At 47.1% G+C, this 7,116-nt stretch overlaps 1 protein-coding gene across 4 annotated transcripts in view; it reads right to left on the bottom strand.

The window, feature by feature from the left end:
* Nucleotides 1-7,116, bottom strand: part of LOC127045587 (lysine--tRNA ligase-like) — a 61,675-nt gene that overhangs the window by 34,678 nt on the left and 19,881 nt on the right. The window lies entirely within an intron of this gene.

The following is a 7,116-nucleotide window of genomic DNA, read 5'->3' as shown; positions in this document are numbered from 1 at the left end:
CCCCTCTCCATCTGAAGCTAGCAGGGAGGTACGTGGATCGCCACTAGAATTTCAAATAAAAGTAAGGGAGGGGAGGTCTGCTAGGGGACTTCGGCGCTTAGATACTGTACCCTGCACGTAGGAGAATTTGCATGTCTGACCATGGAAGCGGAAATTGACTTTTCCTTTCCAGATTTAGCTAATATTCAGAAAGGGAATCTAGCCCTGCCTTCCAGATTTGAACACCTCAAATTCAGGAGTGCTCAAGCTCAATTGGGCAACTGTTACTTCATTTCTCCCAAACAATTATCTGATCCACTGTAACTTGCTGTAGAAAAAGTCGGATAAGAAATGAAGAAGCAAGAAATGCTCCCAGTGGTTTTTAGGACTGAATTGGCTATTATCAACAGCTATTGCCTTTTTAATTATTTTTAATTTTATTTGTTTAAAAGGAGACATTGATATTGCATTGGCAAATTCCCCCCTAGAACAAAGAGCGGAACAAAGAATAATAAAGGCATCTCAACTTTTCTCATTTACGTAGGACAGTCTTATAATATGCATCCAGATATCCTCCAATCACACAAGCTGAAAATTGTTCCACTTTACTGCAATTCTGTAACCATATGGGAACCAATCCTGTCTGTGTTCTGTGCACATCCAAAATTCCTGCTGAATGATCCGCCCTGGGAGCGAGTTACCAGTGACCCTGGGCTGGGACAGCAGGAGGCTGCAGGTTGGTGGGAGAGCCCAGGGCTGGGGTGACAGGGGAGTGTGGGTGGGGGGAAGGCACTGGTGGGGAGGAAAGGAGGGAGCCCAGCGCTGGGGCAGCAGGGCTGGGGAGGGGGGCAGCCAAAATTTTTTTGCTTGGGGCGGCAAAAAACCTAGAGCCAGCCCTGAAGGGAAGCATAGGAGGACCTAGGCCCTCGTTCTCCACCAGGTCCCTCTGAGGGCTCAAGGTGAGAGAGGATGGGGTGGCCATCTGTCCTTCTGGCTGCCACTCCAGTTTGCCTCCCTGGGCTGCTTTCTACCTTCTCTACAAGCAAAAAGCTGGGGCCATGCCCCAAACTGAAGGGAAAACAAAGTCTCAGGAATTCTAGCCTCAGCTGGTGGGAGATGGGGGCTTCCCAACTCACTCAGACAGTCCAGTTGTTGCCCCTGTCAAGGAAAGGGTGGGAAAAGTGGGAAGTGGGGGTTAGGCTTCCAGCCAAGTCTCCCTCACAGTTTGGTCCTACCTCCTGTCGATTTGCTCTGCCTCAGGATACAGTCCTCCTGCCTTCCTTGTCCGGCTGCCCCCTGCCCATACCCTTACGCACAAACACACACCTCACACTCTCTCTCTCTCTATCATCTTCGTTGTAAATCACTGCTCCGAATAACCTAGTACAAAAATTTCCCCATCCCTCTCTTGGCAAGCTGACTTCTGCCCTCCTACCCCCAGCAGTGGCTGAAATTCAGTAATGGTGTTTTGCATGCATATTCTTCATAAATCACTTTGGGTCAGTTTGAGCTGAAAGTGTATATATTAATTCAAGATATTATATGAGATCTATAGCTTGTGTTCAAACTGTACAGACAAAAAAGGCCGACATGAATTTCCATTGTACAAAAATATCAAAAGTAAATCCCGTGGAACATTGCTTCTAGGCAGCCAGCGATGGGCTCCCAACCATTGTCCCTGATTGAAGTTACCTGATCTTTGAATCCATAATGAAGATGAGGCAGCATATGCAAGCATGGTGACAGCAGAGTTATTTCTGTAGCTATGATGCTAAGTTCTCCATGCTTGGTTCTTCCAGGATATCCAAAACTCCTATGATGTCTCCTCGCCGCAGCTTATCTATGGTCTTGGTGAAAAGGTCTTCAGACTTAAAAATCGTGACAACAAGAAGCAGCTGACTTAGAAATGCATATGTCCTTTCCCAACCATTCTCTTTCTGTCAAAGGTAGTGTCATGGTATATATTCCCCACTCTGAACCTTAGCTCCAAAAGATGGGTACCAGCATGAATTCCTCTAAGCTCAATTACCAGCTTAGTACATGTAGCACTGCCACCAACCGGAATCCATGCCTGGTACACTCTGGTCCCCCTAAAACCTTGCCCGGGGACCCCAAGACCCAGTCCTCTCTGGATCTTAACACAATGAAAGTAAACCTTTTCCCTCCCGTTGCCTCTCCCAGGCTTCCCCTCCTGGGTTACCTGGAAGATCACTGTGATTCAAACTCCTTGAATCTAAACAGGGAGGAAAATTCACCTTCCCCCCTCCTTCTCTCTCCCCCTTCCAGACTCTCCCTGAGAGAGAAGTAATTCTAAACACCGAGAGAAAATTAACACTCGTCTCTCCCCCTTCCCTCTTCTCGCCCACCAATTCCCTGGTGGATCTCAGACCTAGTCCCCTGGGGTCTCACCAGAATAAAAAAACGATCATGTTCTTAAACCAGAAAAGCTTTTAATTAAACAGAATAGAAAAAAACAGTAACATTATCTTTGTAAATTTGAGATGTAATATGTTACAAGGTCTTTCAGCTAATAACACTTGTGATACCCTCACAGCCTAAGTAATACAAGTACAAATTAAAATCCTTTCAGCCAAATACAAATTTTGAACTCCTCCAGCCAAATACACCTTTGAACTCCTCCCAGCCAAATACACATTTGCAAATAAAGAAACAAACATAAGCCTAACTCGCTTTAATCACCTAGTACTTACTATTTTGAATCTATAATAACCTGTATCAGGAAATTGGAGAGAAACCTGGTTGGCACGTCCTGGTCAATGTCAGGCCCAGAGAGAACAACAACCAAAATCTAAGAGCGCACACGAAAAACTTCCCTCCCTCAAAATTTGAAAGTATCCTGTCGCCCTGATTGGTCCTCTGGTCAGGTGACAGCCATGCTCACTGATCTTGTTAACCCTTTACAGGCAAAAGAGATATGAAGTACTTCGGTTCTATTAACTCTTACTTATCTGTTTATGACAGGTAGAAAATAACTTTTAGCACAGTTAAACTAAAACCATCCTTGTAAAGAATTATCCTTAGATATTTCTTTCTTGATTGAAATATAGTTATTTACGGTATTGTGGGTAGAATTAATAGATTACAAATATAATTAAATTAAATTAACCTAAATGAAAAGCACTATGTAATTTACATTAGTAACTAATGCATACAGTTGATTGAAAAGATCAGTCAACTTTAACTACACTACCGCAAATTCAAGTTATATTCCATTTTTTGCAACTTGATATTATAACTATTCAAAAAAGACTTTCTCCACTAAACACACTGATTGATTAATAGAAATAAAATCTCTTCATTTTTCGGAATGTAAGCAATCATCAAAAAATAATAAATAGATATATACACAAATAGACACAAGTTCTTTCAGATTTTCACACGCATTCACTTTGACTATGTTCACATCCTTTTGTATTGCTTTCTGCCATAGTTCTAACATATTTACTAGCAGAATATTTGCCCAAATAGCACATTTATAAGTGAATATTGCAGAAAGCAAATTTCAAATTCCTATTCCAAGCACACACCAGAAACTGGATTTCATAAGAGTCACACTCACCATTCAGAAAACATCCTCAGCTGGGGTAAACCAGCATAGCTCCTTTGACATCCAAGGCTGATTTACTCCGCTAAGGATGCACCTCTCCTCTATGTGTCCCATCAAAATACAACACCACAGCAAACAGTTCCAAGAACAATAAACAAGTTGAAATCCGTTAGCATGCGAAACATTCAGCAAATTAATTTCTAAGTGTGAACAAAGGTATAGAAGCTAATCTGTTGCAGTATAATTCATGATGAGCAGAACATAGCCAAATCTGACTAACAATTATTAACAACAAATGGTTTGCGCCGCCAAAAAGTAAAAAACACTTGCCTTTATTAGGTGATGGTTAGACCCCATTGAAGTGAGTGGGGAGACTAATCACATCAATGGGCTTTTGGGTCACCCTATAGAGCTTTTATTCGGTTCAAAGCATTGTGCAAATATTACTAATTAAGCTTCTGGAGCTATTGAGCAGCTGCTTGGAAGAGCCCCTCCATAAGGGGTTTAAAACACGAAGTTTAGAGCAGTTTGGATCTGGATCTGAATTTTTAGGTTTGGACCACAGAAAGGTATGCTTCCTTCTAACTCTGAACAAGGAACTCCGTAGGTACACGGCTTTATTCCTAAAGCTACTCCATCTCTCTTTCTGTTTCCTGCAACAGCTCTGCCAGCAGCCTTCCCAGGCTCCCTGCAACAGATTTCAAGAAGCAGAGAGAGAGAGAGATTGGGGGGGCGTCCACATTATTCAGAGTTAAGTTTCCCTCACTTAGCATTGCCATAACTTTAATTTATAGTCCATTTCCCCGAGATCCTAGAATTAGAGCTTCGCACCAGCAGATCTCTTGCATTAGTTCGTCCTGGGAAAACAAAAAGGGAGGTTGTTTGTAATTATGACAAGAAAACAACATGGGGGGAGAATTCCATGTCTAGTGACTAACCTGACTGCTGTATGGATAGGCTGGAGTTATCCAGCCTTTTCTTTCTTTGGACTACTTAATAAAGAGAGACCGTCTCATTGACCCACCTTTCCTCCCAGCACCTCAGTTTTGGATACTAGGAAAGGCTCTGCTGAGCACTGTGATAAACCTATGAGAACCTATGTGCAGAGTTGCAAAGCCTGAAAATAATCAAGAGAATTGCATGTCTAGTGCCACATTCTATTAGACCATTAGGATTATTTATAATCACAGAGCAGACTAAGTGCACTTTCCAATCGAGGTGCAGAATTTTGAAATTCTCTGTTATTATATAAGGGCTTGATCTCTTTTTCTATAACTTCAAAGCAAAGACAATTACAGTGTTAGCGAGCCTTCTATGAGAGGACACCTGCATGCTGATAGAGAGTTTCAGAGATTTCTCAAAAAATGAAGAAGATTATGATATCAGTGACACACTGGGAGGCTCATGATTTAGAACAAACAAATTACACTGTCCGCACAATACAAAGGAGCGATACTAGAATTGGTGCAGGTGATGAATGCAGGAATAACGTGATCTGCTTCAGATACAACGACTAACACCCAAACCTTCAAACAAAACTAAGACAAGTTTTTGTTTTGCTTTGTTTTGGGGTGGTGTCTTATTTGTTTAATGATTATCTTTCTTTTTTGTACCCCTGCACTCCTGCAGGCTGCTGTCAGTTGCAGGGAGGGACCAGTCAGCAAACACTACCAGGATTGTAGTGTGAGACAAAGGTGGTTTAAACTCACTTTGGCACACCCTTGCCACTGCTATGCTGAGCATCTCCTCAGTCACAGTTCAGAATTTGGGCCCATAATCCCGGGAGGGGATCAGTTACTATGTATGACTCACACCTCAGCTTCACTTGGAACCCAAGTTTGAAGGAGTTTATAATCCTCCTGCCTCGGGACATAAGGCAACCCCTAACTAAAGTTGGCCTGAAGGAACTTTCCCTGATGGGTGAATTATTCTATAACCATTTTTCGCTACCATTTTGTGCACCTTCCTGTGAAGCAGCTGTTCTATCCTGGCACTCGGCTGTGCCTGGAAGCGGCCAGCAGGTCCGGTTCACTAGGTTAGTGGGTAGGCATGGGTGTTCTGTGAGCTGCCCTGCCCCGATCCCAGGCTGCTGCACATCACCACTGGCCGGGAACCACAGCCAATGGGAGCTGGGGGGCGATGCCTGTGGTTGAGAGCAGCACATGGAGCCTCCTGCCCCCTGCCTAGGAGCTGGACTGCTGCTGGCTGCTTCCGGGGTGGCACATGATGCCAGGACAGGTAGGGAGCCTGCCTTGGCCCCACTGCACGGCTGACGCAGAGTGTGTCCTGAGGTAAGACTGTGCCCCCAACACTGAGCCCCTGCCCCAGCCCCTGAGCCCCCCCCAAATCCAGAGCCCCCTCCTGCACCCAAACCCCTCATCCCCGGGCGCAGACCTGAACCCCAGCTGGATACCTCACCCCCCTCCAAAGCTCAACCCCCTGCCCCAGCCCAGCACCCCCTCCCACACCCTGAATCCCTCATCCCTGGCCCCCCCCAGACCCCACACTCCACCGCAGAGCCCATACCTCCTCCTGCACCCCAACCTGCAGCCCTCTCCCGCACTCTGAATCCTTCAGTCCCACCCCCCCATCCTGGGCCCTCTCCTGCCCCCACACAGACCCTCATCCCCAGCCCACCCCGAGCCCATACCCCCAGCTTCGAAACCAGGAGTGGCTCCAGGTAACCAGTGAAGCAAGCGCGGCCTGGGCGGCAAGCTGCGGGGGGTGGCCTGCCGGTCGCTGTGGGAGTGGCATTCAGGCACCTTTGGCAGCATGCCTGCAGAAAGTCCACCGGTCCTGCGGCTTCTGCAGCAATTCGGCGCGGGTATGCTGAAACGCAGACCCAGCACATGACAGCAGAAACACCGCCAAATCTGCATGACCAGCAGACCAGCCTGCAGGCGTGCCACCGAAGACCGCCTGACTGCCGTGTTTGGGGCCGCAAAAAACATAGAACTACACCTGCCCTAACACTCCTCTCCGCACCCTAAACCCCTCCCCAGCCCAGAGCCCACACTCGCACTCCAAAAATCTCCTCATCCCCAGCTTCCACACCAGAGCCTGCACCTCCAGCCGGAGCCCCTCACTTCCCTCACACTCTACCCCCCTTCCCCAGTCCAGGATCCCTTCCCGGACCCTGACCTGCCCTCATTTCTGGCCCCACCCCGGAACCCGTACCCCCCCACCCAGAGCCTGTACCCCCTCCACATCCCAACCCCTTGCTCAGCCTTGAACCCCCTCCCATATTTTGAACCCATCAGTTCCACCCCCCGCCTGGAGCCCCCTCCTGTACCCCAAGACCCTCATCCTAACCCCACCCAGAGCCCGTACACACCAGCCAGAACCCTCACCCCCCCATACCCCAACCCCCTGCCCAGCATTGTGAAAATGAGTGAGTGAGGGAAGGTTGGGAGCGCGAGCAAACGGTGGCGGGGGAATGGAGTAATCAGGGCCGGAACTCGGAGAGGGCAGGGCGGGCTGTTCAATTTTGTGCAAGAAGGCAGTTGGCAACCCTAGTTTAAAATTTCTGCAGACTTGTCAAGAACCCCTTTTACTCAGCTTTATCCAAT

Source organism: Gopherus flavomarginatus, chromosome 2 (genome assembly GCF_025201925.1).
Source record: "Gopherus flavomarginatus isolate rGopFla2 chromosome 2, rGopFla2.mat.asm, whole genome shotgun sequence".
Lineage (NCBI taxonomy): Eukaryota > Metazoa > Chordata > Testudines > Testudinidae > Gopherus > Gopherus flavomarginatus.
Note: the sequence above shows the minus strand (reverse complement) of the source record. Positions and strands in the feature narration are given on the sequence as shown.